Source organism: Callithrix jacchus, chromosome 9, assembly GCF_049354715.1.
Source record: "Callithrix jacchus isolate 240 chromosome 9, calJac240_pri, whole genome shotgun sequence".
Lineage (NCBI taxonomy): Eukaryota > Metazoa > Chordata > Mammalia > Primates > Cebidae > Callithrix > Callithrix jacchus.
The window spans coordinates 73944034-73960937 of NC_133510.1; the positions used below are offsets into that span (position 1 = coordinate 73944034).

Here is a 16904-nt window from a genome sequence, read left to right on the forward strand (position 1 = left end):
ATTTGTTCATACAATTTCCCAACAAGTGGTTAAGTTCACTGAAAGAGATAATATTTTAGCAAATTATATAGATGTGACAATGGGTAGTTTCTCTTTACCGCTAAGATTTTAAATATTTTTGTATTATTGCAGACTGAATAAAATAACTAACAAAGGAGGCAAAAGACAAGGAAAACTACAAAGCACTGCTGGAATAAATTAGAGATGACACAAATAAATGGAAAAATATTCTATGCTCATTGATTGGAAGAATCAATAGGGTTAAAATGGCCACCCAAAACAATCTATAGACTCCTATCAAGCTACCAATGTCATTTTTCACAGAACTGAAAACATTGTTCTAAAATTCATATAAAACCCAAATAAAAAGAGCCTGAATAGCCAAAACAATCCTAAACAAAAACAACTAATGGCATTACATTGCCCCCCTTCAAACTATATGCAAGACTACAGTAACCCAAACAGCATGGTACTGGTACAAAAACAGACATATTAACCAATGGAACAGAACAAAGAACACTGAAATAAAGGCAAATACCTACAAACATCTGATCTTTGACAAGCTCAGCAAAAATAAGCAATAGGGAAAAGATCTCCTACTCAATAAATTGTGCTGGCATAATTGGCTTTCTATGTACAGAATAAGGAAACTGTACCCTTACCCATCACTATATATAAAAATCAACTCAAGATGGGTTAAACACTTATTATTGTTATTATTACTATTTTGAGAAGGAGTCTTACTCTGTTACCCAGGCTGGAATGCAGTGGCACTCTGGCTCACTGCAAACTTCCCCGCCAGGTTCAAGTGATTCTCCTGCTTCAGACTCCCAAGTAGCAGGGATTACAGGCACATACCACCATGCCCTGCTAATTTTTGTATTCTTAGTAGAGACAGGGTTTCACCATGTTGGCCAGGCTGGTCTCGAACTCCTGACCTCAAGTGATCCAGTGCCTCAGCTTCCCAAAGTGCTGAGATTACAGGTGTGAGCCATCACCCCTGGCCTTCGGGTTAAAGACCTAAATATAAAACCTCCAACTAAAAAAATGTTAGAATAAAACCTAGGAAATATCCTTCTCAATTTTGGTCTTGGCAAAGAATTTATGGCTAAGACCTTAGAAGTATTGCAACAAAAACAAAACCTGACAAGTGGGATTTATTTAAACTAAAAGCTTCTGCACGTCAAAAGAAGGTATCACAGAGTAAACAGAGAATTTACAGAATGGAAGAAAATATTTGCAAACTGTACATCCAACAAAGGTCTAATATCCAGAATCTACAAGGAACTTAAATCAAAAAATAAAACACAAATAACTGCATTAAAAAGTGGGCAAAGGATATAAATGTACTCTTCTCAAAAGAAAGCATACCAGCAGCCAACATACATGAAAATATGTTCATCATCACTAATCATTAGAGAAATAGAAGTCAAAACCATAATGAGATACCATCTTACATCAGAAAGGTTTTCTTTCAAAAGTAAAAAAAATAATAGATGTTGGCAAGACTGTGGAGAAAAGGGGACACTTATACACTGTTGGTGGGAATGTAAATTAATTCAGCCACTGTGGAGAGCAGTTTGGAGATTTCTCAAATAACCAAGAGTTGAACTACCATTTGAACCTGTAATTCTAGTACTGGGTATATATCCAAAGGAAAAGAAATCATTCTACCAAAGGGACATATACACCCATATATTTATCCCAGCACTATTTACAATAGCAAAGACATGGAATCAACTTAGGTACCCATCAATGATGAGTACTGCATAAAGAAAATGTGATACACATACACAGTGGTATACTATGCAACCATAAAAAGAATAAAATCATGCCCTTTGCACAATATGGATGCAACTGGCAGCCATTATCCTAAGCAAACTAACATAGAACAGAAAACCAAATACTGCATGTTCTCACTTAAAAGTGGGAGCTAATCATTGGGTACACATAGACATAAAGATAGAAAAAATAGACACTGCAGATTACCAGAAGTAGGGGAGAGGGAGAAGGGTAAGAGCTAAAAACCACCTGTTGGGTACTATGCTCACTACAAGGGTGACAGGTTCGGTCATACCCCAAACCTCAACATCACGCAATATCCCTTTGTAACAATCCTGCAGGTACACCTCCTGATCCTTGAACAAAAGTTGAAAAAGAAAAAATAAACTATGATCTCTGCTTTATATTGAACACAGCTAATCTAAGGTACTTTTGATAGTTAAATCAAGTTTCCAACAAGGTTGACTTATTTTTTCTATGAAACATTCAAGACCCTGTGCCCTTATTTTCACCAGTTTCCCACACTTAGCTTCTGGGGGAGCTTATGCTGAGAGATGAGCTAGGAAGTTAATGAATGTAACTTTTCTGAAGTAAGAGACAAAAGGCTTCAAGTAAGACGGCCACAGCACAGAAAGGGCAGGGAAGAATGAAGAAGAAGATGTATTAAGTATGTCTCTAAGATTTTTTCTGGTTGGCAACCTGGGAGAGCTGTGGTACTGGATCCATCAAGATAGGAAGATCACAAACACATTGCTTGTTTAATGCCTTCAGAACCAAATGAATTCAGGTGAGATATTGTACTGGTAGAAGAAAATAAAAACCCTACCTGAATACTCAGGAGGAATGGCAATAAATATATACAATTATTATTTGTCAACTAAAAATCTAAAAGAAAACTATTTTTTTAATGGTAGGGGCAAACTCAAAATATGTCAAAGTGCTCTGAAAGTTTGTGTATCAGCTATCTATTTGCCACAATTATGCTCCATAATGAAGTACATAGCATTTATTTAGTTCAAGGTTCTGCTGGTGATTGGATGGTTCCATTGGTCTCAGCTAGGCTTACTCATGCTGCTTTGGTCAGGGGCAAGCCTGATTGGGTTAGCATTGCTGATCTTGGCTAGCTTTAAAGCTTTGGCTACAACAAAAGGTCTGTCTCAGCACTGCTATTGTGGTCTCTCATCCTCCAACAGACTCATTCTCAAGGGAGTGGCAAAATTTAGTGAGAGAAAACAAAGGCATAAAAGGTCTCTAGAGGCCTATTGACTGGGCACAAATTTACTTCTGCACTTTCTATTGACTAAAGCAAGTTCTAAGGCCAACTCGGATTCAAGGGATAAGGAAATAGACTCTGCTTCTTGATGGGAAGAAGTTCCAAGTCATATTGCAATGGGTATAAATACAGAGAAGGAAGGAGAATAGGGACCATTTTTGAAATCAGTGTATCAGAGTTCTTAATCCATTTTTTTCTGAAATAACCAGTTTCTATTTATTCAACTTAGAAAAAGAGAATTAGAGATCTGTAAAATTTTAGACCTAAATGGGACTTTCATGATTATGCATTTAAATCACTTGCCAGAACCTGAAGCAGAAGGAGATTTAATGACTTATAAACAAAATCCAAATAGTTATAAGCCTAATATTAGAAAGTAGACTTTCCAAAGTCTGGATCTACACCCTTTCATCAAACCATGACACTGGCTCCCCAGAATACTCAGCCCCTTTAATCAATGTGTACTAATAAGTTTTCATTCAGGACACCTTGTTTTCCAGAACAATATTTGGAAATTTACAGTTTTTTAATTCAAATAATAAAATCTTCATTTGCAGGAAATATTATGAAAACAAAGACACTTTTAACAAATGCCTCATTTTATCCATCATTATCCATAATTATTTAGCAAGTAATATAAAGATATTTGTGACTAAATATAATGACTATGTGATACTAAAAGAAAATTATATTAATGGATTTATTGTTACTTAGCTTGACTCTGTAACACTTGGGTTAATAACTTCTTTAAAATTAGAACATAAACTATTCTAATCACTTATTTAAAAAGGTTTATATAAACATTTTCTGATTTATAAATATGTTCTCATCATGCTATTAGATTTTTCTAGTTTATTTTGCTTTACTAAGAATTAAGAAACTCTAAATTGAGAGTACATGTAAGTTATTAGATGACAACAAATGTCAACCTGATTTCTCATGTATAGAAAACTAATTTAGGAGTATAGAATTTTGTTTTCTACTTGAAGTGCACTTTATTATAGTCAATAATCAGCCTTTATAAACAGGACATGATAAGAATAAAGTCTATAGGCCATCTCCCCTATTTTTTCTAACTATAAATATAGAAATAACTAAATAACTAAACTATAAAAAGAAAATGGTTAAATAAATTCTGGATATTCCATATAAAGGAATATCAAATCAATGACAAGGGAAAATGCTCTAAAGATAATGTTAAGATCAAAAACAGAAGAAAAATAAGAAAATATTTATGTACAGCATAGTCCTGATTTCTAAAATGTACATGATAAAAACACTGAAATGATCTCTGGCAAAATATGAACAGTGGTTTCTTTCTTTGGATGAGGAGACTTTAAGTGACTTACACTTTCTTTTTTGTACTTCTATGTATTTTTAATAAAATCAAAATAAATTTTAAAACTACATTATCTAAAAGATTAGTAATTGAAAAACAAGAAAGGAAAGTAAATCACAAGATTAAAATTGGGAAGATTTAAAAATGCAATCAACCTTTTAAAATTGATATACTTATGTATATAAAAATTAAAATATTGGTCTTTCATCTCTGATGCTTTTAGAAAGAGAAATACTAGGAGAAGATCCAAGATGGCCCTTTAGGAGCAGCTCAGGATTGCAGCTCCCAGTAAAAGCGCAGAGGGTGAGTGGGTGCCGCATTTCCAGATGGATCTTTATTGCCCACAGACCAGGAGATTCCCAGGCAGAGGAGCCCTATGGGTTGCCAGTGTGGCTGTTTTGGCCAGCGTGGCTGTTTCAGCTGGTGCGGCTGTTTTGCCAGCACCCAGGTGTGGCGGCTCTCCATACAAAATATACTAATCTGGTTGCCCTTTTAAGCTGGCAATTGGAGCTCCGGGAAGACAGATTCGCCCATTCATCTGATTAAACAGGTCTGAAGCAGGGGGCCAGGCCAGGAGATTCCTGGGCAGCACCATTGTTTCAGCTGGCGCAGTAGGTCACCACATGGGAAATCACATGGATCCCGGCGTCCTTTCAGCAGGTGACAGGAACACCTGGGAGAGAGTCAATGGTTCAACTTAAATAAATAAAAAAGATCTGAAGCATGGAGCCAGGTGATCAGGCTCGGCAGGTCCCACCCCTACAAAAACAAACAAACAAAAAAACAGCAATTGGAAACGCTTGGGGTTGAGACTTTCATGGCAAGCACAGCTGAACCCAGGATGGTGCAGCTCGGTGGGGGATTGGCATCTGCCATTACCAAGGCACTCCACCCCTATGGATGTAGTCCACCATTGCAGAGACAGCCTGCCATTGCCAAGGCAACCCGCCATTGCTGAGGCAACCCGCTATAACAGAGACAGAGGCAGGCCACCATTGCTGAGGCAGTTCTAACCACACCCATATAAACAGGAATACAGGAAAGTTCACACGCAGCAGGGCAGAGCCCAAAGCAGCTCAGCAAAGCCTCTGCAGGCAGACAGTGAATAGGCTGCCTCCTTGCTGGGCAGGGCAGCCCTGAAAAAAAAAAGGCAGCAGCACAACAGTTACTCATAAATAAAGCTCTAACTCCCTGGGACAGAGCACCTGGGGGAAAAAGGGGGGGTTATGAGTTCTGCTGCAGCAGACTTAGACGTACCTGCCTAGCAGCTCTGAATGAACAACAGAGCTCACAGCTCAGCACTGGACCTCCTATAAAGAACAAACTGTCTCCTCAAGCAGCTCCCTGACCCCCATATATCCAAAGAGTCACCTCACAAAGAACTGATCAGGCTGACATTTGGCGGGCATCATTCTGGGACAAAGATAGCAGAAGAAGAAACTGGTAGCAACCCTTACTGTTCCGCAGCTGCTGCAGGCAAGGAGCGCCTGGAGTGGACCTCAGCAGTCCTACTACAGAGGGGCCAGACTGTTAGAAGGAAAACTAAGAAACAGAAATAACTTCATCATCAACAATATGGACCTCCACTCAGAGACCCAATATGAAAATCAGCAACTACACAGACGACGGGTGGATAAATCCACAAAGATGGGAAGAAACCAGCACAAAAAGGAGGAAAACACCCGAAACCAGAACACCTCTCCTCATACGAGGGATCACAACTCCTCACCAGCAAGGGAACAAAGCTGGACGGAGAATGAGTATGATGAAATGACAGAATCAGACTTCAGAAGGTGGGTAATGAGAAAATTCTGTGAGCTAAAAGAAAATGTTCTAACTCAATGCAAAGAAACTAAGAACCTTGAAAAAAGATTTGATGAAATGATAACAAGAATGGACAACTTAGGAATATGAGTGAATTGAAGGAGCTGAAAAACACAACACGAGAATTTCACAAAGCATGCACAATTTTCAACAGCCGAATTGACCAAGTAGAAGAAAGGATATCGGATGTCGAAGATCAAGTCAATGAAATAAAATGAGAAGGCAAGATAAGAGAAAAAATGTGCAAAAAGGAATGAACAAAGTCTCCAAGAAATGTGGGACTACGTGAAGAGACCTAATCTACATTTGATAGGTGTACCAGAATGTGATGAAGAGAATGAATCCAAGCTGAAAATACTCTTCAGGATATCATCCAGGAGAATATCCCCAACATAGCAAGGCAGGTCAACATTCAAGTCCAGGAAATACAGAGAATGCCACAAAGATATTCCTCAAGAAGAGCAACACCAAGGCACATAATTGTCAGATTCACCAGGGTTGAAATGAAGGAGAAAATGCTAAGGGCAGCCAGAGGAAAGGTCAGGTCACTCACAAAGTGAAGCCCATCAGACTCACAGCAGATCTCTCGGCAGAAACCCTACAAGCAAGAAGACAGTGGGGGCCGATATTCAACATCCTTAAAGAAAAGAACTTGCAACCCAGAATTTCATATCCAGCCAAACTAAGCTTCATAAGTGAAGGAAAAATAAAATCCTTTGCAAACAAGTAAGTACTCAGAGATTTTGTCACCACCAGGCCTGCTTTACAAGAGCTCCTGAAAGAGGCACGACACATAGAAAGGAACAACCAGTACCAGCCACTCCAAAAACATACCAAATAGTAAAGAGCATCAACGAAATGAAGAATCTGCATCAACTAGTGGGCAAAACAGCCAGCTAGCATCAAAATGGCCGTATCAAATTCACACATAACAATATTAACCCTAAATGTAAATGGGCTAAATGCACCAATCAAAAGACACAGACTGGCAAATTGGATAAAATATCAAAACCCATCGGTGTGCTGTATCCAGGAAACCCATCTCACATGCAAGGATACACAAAGGCTCAATATAAAGGGATGGAGAAAGATTTACCAAGCAAATGGAGAGCAAAAAAAAGGAGGAATTACAATTCTCATCTCTGATAAAATAGACTTTAAAGCAACAAAGATCAAAAGAGACAAAGAAGGACATTACATAATGGTAAAAGGATCAATACAACAAGAAGAGCTAAGGATCCTAAATATATACGGACCCAACACAGGAGCACCCAGATACATAAAGCAAGTTCTTAATGACTTACAAAGTGACTTAGACTCCCACACAATAATAGTGGGAGACTTTAACACTCCACTGTCGATATTAGACAGATCAACCAGACAGAAAATTAACAAGGATATCCAGGACTTGAACTCAGACCTGGAACAAGCAAACCTGATAGACATTTACAGAACTCTCCACCCCAAATCCACAGAATATACATTCTTCTCAGCTCCACATCACACTTACTCTAAAATTGACCACATAATTGAAAGTAAATCACCCCTCAGCAAATGCAAAAGAACGGAAATCATAACAAACAGTCTCTCAGACCACAGTGCAATCAAGTTAGAACTCAGAATTTACAAACTAACTCAGAACCGCACAGCTTCATGGAAACTGAACAACTGGCTCTTGAATGTTGACTGGACAAACAATGAAATGAAGGCAGAAATAAAGAAGTTCTTTGAAACCAATGAGAATGAAGACACAACATACCAGACAGAATCTCTGGGACACATTAGTCTCTAGAGGAAAATATATAGCAATAAGTGCCCACATGAGAAGAGTGGAGAGATCCAAAATTGACACCCTATCATCAAAATTGAAAAAGCTAGAGGAGCAAGATCAAAAAAACTCAAAACCTAGCAGAAGACAAGAAATAACTAAAATCAGAGCAAACCTGAAGGAGATAGAGACATGAAAAACCCTTCAGAAAATTAATAAATCCAGGAGCTGGTTTTTTTAAAAGATCAACAAAATAGACAGACCATTAGCCAGATTAATAAAAAAGAAAAGAGAGAATAACCAAATAGATGGAATAAAAAACAAATGGGAAATCATCACAGATCCCACAGAAATTCAAACCATCATCAGAGAATATTACAAACAACTCTATGCACATAAACTAGTAAACCTGGAAGAAATGGATAAATTCCTGGACACTTGCATCCTCCCAAGCCTAAACCAGGAAGAAGTCGAAACCATGAGTAGACCAATAACAAGATCTGAAGTTGAGGCAGCAATTAAGAGCCTACCACACAAAAAAGCCCAGGTACAGATGGGTTCACAGCCAAATTCTACCAGACACACAAAGAGGAACTGTTACCATTCCTTCTGAAACTATTTCAAATAATCCAAAAACACCATGAAAACACCATGACCCCATCTCTCATCAAGAGTCAGCTGGGAACCAGGAGGAACTTCTTCCTATTACAGGGAGGTAAATTAGATGATTTCAGCAACCCCCATTAACACCTCAGACACCTACAGACATTACCACTAGGGTCTCCTGCAGTCCTCACAGGCTCTAAGCCCAGCTAAGGGAGCTGCCTGGAGTTCACATAGCTGTGTTCCCCTTGGAGAAGGAGCCGACACTGTGCCCCAACCCATGGCCAGCACAGCTAAAGTGCTATGCCATTTTGGAAGTGGAACTACAGCTGGAGAGTCTTGTGGTAGGGGACAGTAGCCAGGTTATCCCTAAGCCTAATCCACCACAGAGCCACCCCAGCCTAGTGGCCCAACATCCCTAACCTTAGCTGAAAGCAGCTGTTATGCACTTCCCTGTGGGGTCAAGTAGAGATGGAGCTGCTTTACCTACTCCTACTCCCATCTACTCAAGCCAAAGCTGAAGTGGTACGCAGTCTCCTGGAAAAATAGCACCTTGGCTACTCAGAGCAATTTGGTCTCCCCAGTACCTTACTTACATCAATGCCCTGCATCCCAGAAAATGGTGCTTGGATCACTCAGAACAGTCACACCGCATGACCTGAGCTAAAGCAGCAGATTGTCCTGGGAAAGTTGGTGCCATGGCTGAGCTAATCAGCTGCACATCCCAGGGCTGAACTGATGTACTATATTTATCCCATAAAAACAGGACAATGGTTGAGCTGAGATAACCCACCCTATATCCCTATCGGCCAAACAACTCTAACTACCTACTTCCCTGGAGCTGAACTAGCTCTCTAGAGTCTGAGCTGCTGAGACACCCCTCTCCTTGGACAGTGGAGTCATCAGTGTGCTGTTCTTCCCTTCCAACCCCTGAAGCACCCTCTCAACAGCTATCTGCCACTCTGGAGTACTTGCTGGCACTGCACTTGTCCTGAGTCTGGAATACTGCTGAGTCCCATCATCCCAGAGTCTATAATCACTACTACAAAGTGACTCATCTGCTGGGACATGAGTTGTCACTGAGCCCTATTGGCTAAGGTTCCCAAATTGCAGCTGTACCCTGTTCCCCAGGCTCAAACCTCCAGAACACTCCTTCTTTCCCAAAATTAGGCTAGTGCTATGCCCTGGGCCCCCAGGGGTAGAATCATAGCTACAATCAGCCCCCATGAGCCCAAGCTACTAGCAAGTGCCTCAGAGTCACAGATCCTGGTTCTGTAGGCAACTCTGCTACAGAAAGCAATTCTGTACCCCAATTATATATTCAACTATGCTAAAGAAAGCAATTCTGTACCTTTAGACCCAGGTGCCACAAGAGGTTTACAAGATCCTCAAACTAGGACCTCAACCCCACAGCAACTCTGAGCTCCTGCACCTGGAAACCTGTACCATGCAGCTGCTTGGTCATGTCAGACCTAAAACCCCAGAGGGATCCCCCTGCTTAAGGCTCTTCAGTGTGAGGAATATGAAAATAAGAGGATTTCAAAAGCCCTTAACACTGAGGACATTAACAACCTATGCTACTGCCACAAACTTCTACAGCATAGGTGACTGGGGTGCCCACAATTATTGTTGATGTTGAAACAGCTGAAGAAGCTGCATGAAGACTGCACTTATCTGGAAACAGAGTCACTACACCCTTCCTAACCAGCACATTAAAACCTAACGGCAGGTGATTGTCTTTCTCTATGAAAGCCACTATAGAAATTTTGAAAGAGGTATCAGATACAAACAGCAATGCAGGAACAAAAGAAACATGAAAAAGAAAAAAAATGACACCACTAAAGGAACATATTCCATAACCGACTCCAATAAAAAAGAACAAACCCCCCAAAAAGAGGAAATTAATAAATTTCCAGAGAAAGAATTCAAAATAATAATCTTAATAAAAAATGAGATACAAGAAAATACAGATAGACAATTCAATAAAATCAGGAAATTTATTCATGATGTGAATTAGAAATTCAACAAAGAAATCATAGAAAAGAATGAAACAGAAATCCTGCAGGTAAAGAATTCAATAGGAATAAAATTTTAAAATACAATATAACAATAGAGAGCTTCAACAGCAGACAAAATCGAACAAAATAAACAACCTCTGAACCTGAACATAAGTCATTAAAAATTACCCAATCCACGAAATAAAAACTAAAGAGTGAGGAATGCATATAAGACACATGGGACACCATTATGCAAACAAAATTCTGCATTATGAGATTACCAGAAGGAGAAAAGAAGGAAAAAGGTGGAGAAAAGAAGGGAAAAGGTACAGAAAATTGACTTAATGAAATATCTGAAACCTTCCCAAGACTGGAAAAAGATACAGGCATCTAGATCCAGGAAGTTCAAAAGTTTCCAAACAGATTTAACCCAAAAAGCTCCTCCCAAGGCATATTACAGTCAAATTGCCAAAAGTCAAAGAAGAAAAGAGAATTCTACAAGTAGTAAGTTAAAAGCATCAAGTCACCTATAATAAGGGAATCTCCACCTATAAGATTTCCCCATAGAAACCTTACAGGCCAAGAAAAAATGAAGTGATATATTCAAAGCATTGAAAGAAAAAAATTTTCAGCCAAGAATACTATACCTAGTAACACTATCTTTTAGAAATGAGGGAAAAAATAACATCTTTCCCAGACAAGCAAAAACTGAGAGAATTCATCTCTCATCACCACTAGACCAATTTATAAAAAATGTTCAAGGCAGTCCACAAAGAGATATAATCATTATGAAAACACACAAAAGTATAAAATTTATTAGTATAGCAGACACAAAGAAGAAAGAGGAAAGAATCAAATCTTATCACTACAAAAAAACCACCAAACTGCAATGATACACAATACAAGGAAAAAAGACAAAAGATATACAAAAAAAGAAAAAAGAACAGAAAGCTACTAACCAACAAAATGGCAGGAGTAGGTCCCTACTTGCCAATAATAACCTTTAATAAAATGAATTAAATTTCACCACTTAAAAGATATAGACTGAATGAATAGATTTAAAAAAAAAAAAAACACTTAACTATATTCTGACTAGAAAAACATTCCACCTGAAAAGACACACAAAGACTGAGTGAAGAAATGGAAAAAAATATTCTATACAAATGAAAACCCAAAGCAAGCTATGCTTATGTCAGATAGAATACACTTTATGTCAAAAATAGCAAAAAGAGTCCAAGAAGATTATTATATAATGATAAAATTATCAATTGATCAAAGGATATAACAATTATAAATATAAACACAACCAACACTGGAGCACCCAGATGTATAAGGCAAATATTATTAGAACTAAAGAGAGAGATCAACTCTAACACAATAACAGTTGGAGATGTCAATATTCCTACTCTCAGCATTGAACAGATCATCTAGGCAGAAAATCAACAGATAAACATCGAATTTAAACTGTACTTTAAACTAAATGGGCCTATCAAACATTTTTTTTTTTTTTTTTTTTTGAGATGGAGTTTCACTCTTGTTACCCAGGCTGGAGTGCAATGGCACAATCTCAGCTCACCGCAACCTCCGCCTCCTGGGTTCAGGCAATTCTCCTGCCTCAGCCTCTTGAGTAGCTGGGATTACAGGCACATGCCATCGTGCCCAGCTAATTTTTTTTTCTTGTATTTTTAGTAGAGATGGGATTTCACCATGTTGACCAGGAGGATGGTCTCGATCTTTTGACCTTGTGACCCGCCTCGGCCTCCCAAAGTGCATTTCATCTAACAGCTGCAGAACACCTACTCTTTTTACCAGCACATGAAACATTCTCCAGGAAAGACCACAGGCTAGGTCACAAAACAAGTCTCCACAGATCTAAAAGAATTGAAATCATACTAAGTATCTTTTCTATCCACAATGGAATAATATTAGATAACAATAACAATAGGAACTTTTGAAATTCTACAAATATATGGAAATTAAACAATATACTACTGAATGACCAAAAGGGTACACTGTTATACACTATTGGTGGGAATGTTAATTAGGATAGCCATTCTCAAAACAATATGGATAAATGAGTCAATGAAAAAAATTAAGAAAGAAATTAAAAATTTTTTGAAACAAATGAAACTAGAAACACAACATACAAAAACCTATGGAATACAGCAAAAGCAGTTTTAAGAAGCAAGTGGATAACAATAAACGCCAACTACCAAAGGTAGAAAGATTTTATTTTATTATATTTTATTTTAAGTTCCAGGATACATGTGCAGGACATGCAAGTCTGTTACACAGGTAAACGTGTGCCATCGTGGTTTGCTGCACCTATCAACCTATCACCTAGGTATTAAGCCCCACATGCATTAGCTATTTATCCTGATGCTCTCCTCCCCACACCCCTAACAGGCCCCAGTGTGTGTTGTTCCCCTCCCTGTGTCCATGTTTTCTCATTGTTCAGCCCCACTTATAAGTGAGAACATGTGGTGTTTGGTTTTCTGTTCCTGCATCAGTTTGCAGAGGATAATGGCTTCCAGCTCCATCCATCCCCCTGCAAAGAACATGATCTCATTCTTTTTTATGGATGCATAGTATTTCATGGTGTATATGTACCACATTTTTCTTTATCCAGTCTATCATTGATGGGCATTTGGGTTGTTTCCGCATCTTTGCTATTGTGAATAGTGCTGCAGTGAACATACATTTGCACATATCGTTGTAACAGAACGATTTATATTATCATTCTACTATACATTATTCTAAATAATTCTATTAAACCGATTATAAATAAACAACCTAACAATGCATCTCAAGGAACTAGTAAAACAAAACAAACAAACAAACAAAAAACTTACAATTAATGGAAGAAAAATAATAATAAATATCAGTACAGAAACAAACAAAATTGAGACAAAATAAACAATGAAATAAAAAGTTGTTTTTCCAAAAAAAAAACAAAATTGCCAAACCATTAGCTAGACTAACCAAGAAAAAATATATACAAATAAGTAAAATCGGAAATGGTTTCCCTCAAAACAACTTTCAACAATCTTATCTGATTTATCCTTATGAAATGAAAAGAATATACTTACCCTATATTAAGTGCTATAGTGGATACAAAAATGTATGGCATACATTGCCAGATGGTGAGGAACATGCAATATTGTTACAGAGTGTATATGTGTGTGTGTGTTTGTGTGTGTGTGTGTGTGTGTGTGTGTGTGTGTATGTAGATATATATATACATAAGAACCAGATGGTTTACTAGTTAGGGAAATATTGGCAGCTGTAACAAATATACCCCCAAATTTCTGTGACCTAACACAATAAAAGTCTATTCCAGGAAGATAGCTCTACTACTGTGTTTATTGCAACATTACTCACAATAATCAAAATATGAAAATAATCTATGTGTCTATAGAAAGATGAATAGATATAGAAACTATGATGTGTATCTAATTAAATATTATTCAGCCTTTACCAAAGGGGAGATCCTCCCATTTGCCACAAAATAAATGAACCTAGAAGACATTATGCTAAATAAAAAAAGGCAGACACAGAAAGAAAAAATATTACATGATCTCATTAATATGTGGAATCTAAGGGAAAAAACAAATATACAGAAATAGAGAATAAAACCATGTTTACCTGGATCTGTACAGGGAAAGAAAATGGGGAGATATAGGTCAAAGAATACAAAGTAGCAGATATGTAGGATGAACAAGTCTAAAGATCTAGTATAAACAAACAAAAAATAAAATAAAATAAAAATTTTAAAAATTAATATTTTCTTGAAAAAAAAGACCTAGAGCATAAGTACTATAGTTAATAATAGCATATTGTATTTAGAATTTTTACTAAGTAGATTATAGCTGCTCTTGCCACAGGAGGGAAAAATGGATAACTATGTGAGATGATGAATATGTTACTTTGTTTCACTGTAGTAATCATTTTACCATATATATCTCATAACATCATGTTGTATACCTTAAACACAAACAATAAATTTTCTTAAGTCCATTTCATGTTCACATAAGAGTTCAATGTGTGTGTTCCTGGTTGGAAGATGACTTTCTTCTATGTGATGATGCAGGGATACAGGCTCTTTCCAGCTTGTTTTCTATTTATTGGTAGCCCCACAGTCCCTTGATGTCAACTGGTGAATGAGCAAAGATAGAGTTGAAAAGGTATGCCACTCATTATCCTCCTTAGTTTAAACATAAAGTAGCTCTTTCTTTTACCCACTGGTGATAACCAATGACATAGTCACACCTACAACAGGGAAGCTAGCTGGACAACTGCTTCCTAGCAACTACTCCACACTGTGGAGGGTAGAACACAAATCTCTGGTAGACGTCTAGCTGATCATTCCCAGCATAGATTTAGATTTTTTTTTTTTGAAAGGGGTGGAGGAATTGAAGGGGTTTTTTTCCTACCATATCAAAAAATAACCTGATTCCAGATCTATTTGGTGACTCTCTGTAATTTTTAGAAAAACTTGGTCTTCATTAATATTTCTTAAACCTTAGACTTCCTGTAAAGATACATGACATGATTTTGAAGCTAGAATCTCTCATAGTAATTGATTCAAACAAATTATTCTGACATTGTGTTTTCTTGAACTACTTTATAGTTGAAAACACCCCATTCCAGGACACAAAGTACTCTTCAAGAAATAAAGACAACAGAAGATGTCCCAGGTGGAAGGAGGGAGAAGCTGATTCCTTAATTAATCTAAACTGAGATTCTAGGGAATAATTTTAAAAAGATACTTTAAACATCTGTTGCAGAATTTTTTTATTTGAGACCCCCAACCCATAAAAGTACCTGGACTATCCACAGCCAAGCATAAACTGTTGGAGCAAGGGTGGCAGAGGGTGAGGCTGGTACTGGAAATGAAAGAGATTATTTCACATGACACTAGATCTACATGTGTAATAATTATAAACTAGATCTATGACAAAAGCTGTGATTCAGAGGTATCCAAGATGGGGAACAGAGTGGGTTCTTAATGAAATTAGAGGTGACCAGCAAATGACAGTTTTGAAAGATAACATTTTTTTTTTAGATGGAGTCTCTCTCTGTCCCCCAGGATGGAGTGCAATGGTGTAATCCTGGCTCACTGAAACCTCCACCTCCCAGGTTCAAGTGAATCTCCTGCCTCAGCCTCCTGAGTAGCTGGGATTACAGGTGCATGTCACCACACCCGGCTAATTTTTGTATTTTTAGTAGAGACAGGGTTTCACCATGTTGGTCAGGCTGGTCTTGAACTCCTGACTTCATGATCCTCCCACCTCAGCCTCCCAAAATGCTGGGATTATAGGCATGAGCCACTGTGCCCAGCCAAGGACATACATTTTATTTAAGTATGTTGAGTTTGAGATAACTCTAGATTATATAAAAATTCATCTGGATGTAAGAGAAGTTATTTACTTCAAGAACTTAACTGTAGTTTACATTCAGATCTTACTCTGTTTTTCAAGCTTATTTTTATGAAGTAGTATAGAGGGAAAAGAAAGAAAAGAAAAGACAGGACAAAGACAGACAGATAGATTAGATAGATAGATAGATAGATAAACATCATTGGGTCTTATGTTATTAGATTTGGCAAGATTTAGTTTTCCTTTTTAACTTTAACTGCATTTTGGAAATCAGGCCAATTTTTTATTAAAAAATCAAAACCACTTGGCTTGGTCTTAGTTCAAATATTAAGGCTGCATCAAACATATTCAAACACTTATCAAAGACATACTGTCTTTTAGGGACCACCTACTCTTTAAAACCAAACCAAACAAAAAAAAAAGATGCTGGTTTAAAGCAAACCTAGCTTTATTGTGGGTCTGGTATAAAATTATTGATATGGTGGTGCTATTTATCTATTCCATCTTTTGGTATTTACACTCTGATTTTAACTGTACATTGTCAGTTATTCAAATGCACTTACCATAATCAAAATTCAGGTCAGTTCTCCTGACAATATTTGCACATCTCATCAAATCTTAACTTTCTTTCATTCTATAGAAATGACCATGAGTAATTTTTAGCATTGTTTCCTGGTTGGCAATATATTGTGAAGTGGCTTTATGAAGTAATATCTAGCCAAGACAAATTCAGAAAAAAATAAGATAAGAATATAAGCAACAATAGCTATACACATTTTATTAACTACCTGTGTTGACCTAGAGTTCTTTTCTTTCCTTTTCTTTTCTTTTATTATACTTTAAGTTGTGGATACACATGCAGAATGTGCAGGTTTGTTACATAGGTATACACATGCCATGGTGGTTTGCTGCACCCATCAACCTGTCATCTACATTAGGT

At 37.5% G+C, this 16904-nt stretch overlaps 1 long non-coding RNA gene across 2 annotated transcripts in view; it reads right to left on the reverse strand.

Annotated features, from left to right (window-relative positions):
* LOC118144265 (uncharacterized) overlaps positions 1–16904 on the reverse strand; it is a 437346-nt gene that overhangs the window by 246128 nt on the left and 174314 nt on the right. Inside the window, exons 8-10 of one of the 2 annotated variants that reach the window (XR_013521935.1) lie at positions 16528–16678; positions 15411–15472; positions 14461–14739 (exon numbers count right to left, since the gene is read on the reverse strand). The exons of the other annotated variant lie outside the window; for it this stretch is intronic. This is a non-coding gene — a long non-coding RNA (uncharacterized LOC118144265). Of the gene's footprint in view, positions 1–14460; positions 14740–15410; positions 15473–16527; positions 16679–16904 lie in introns of those variants that run through there. 2 annotated transcript variants of the gene reach the window in all.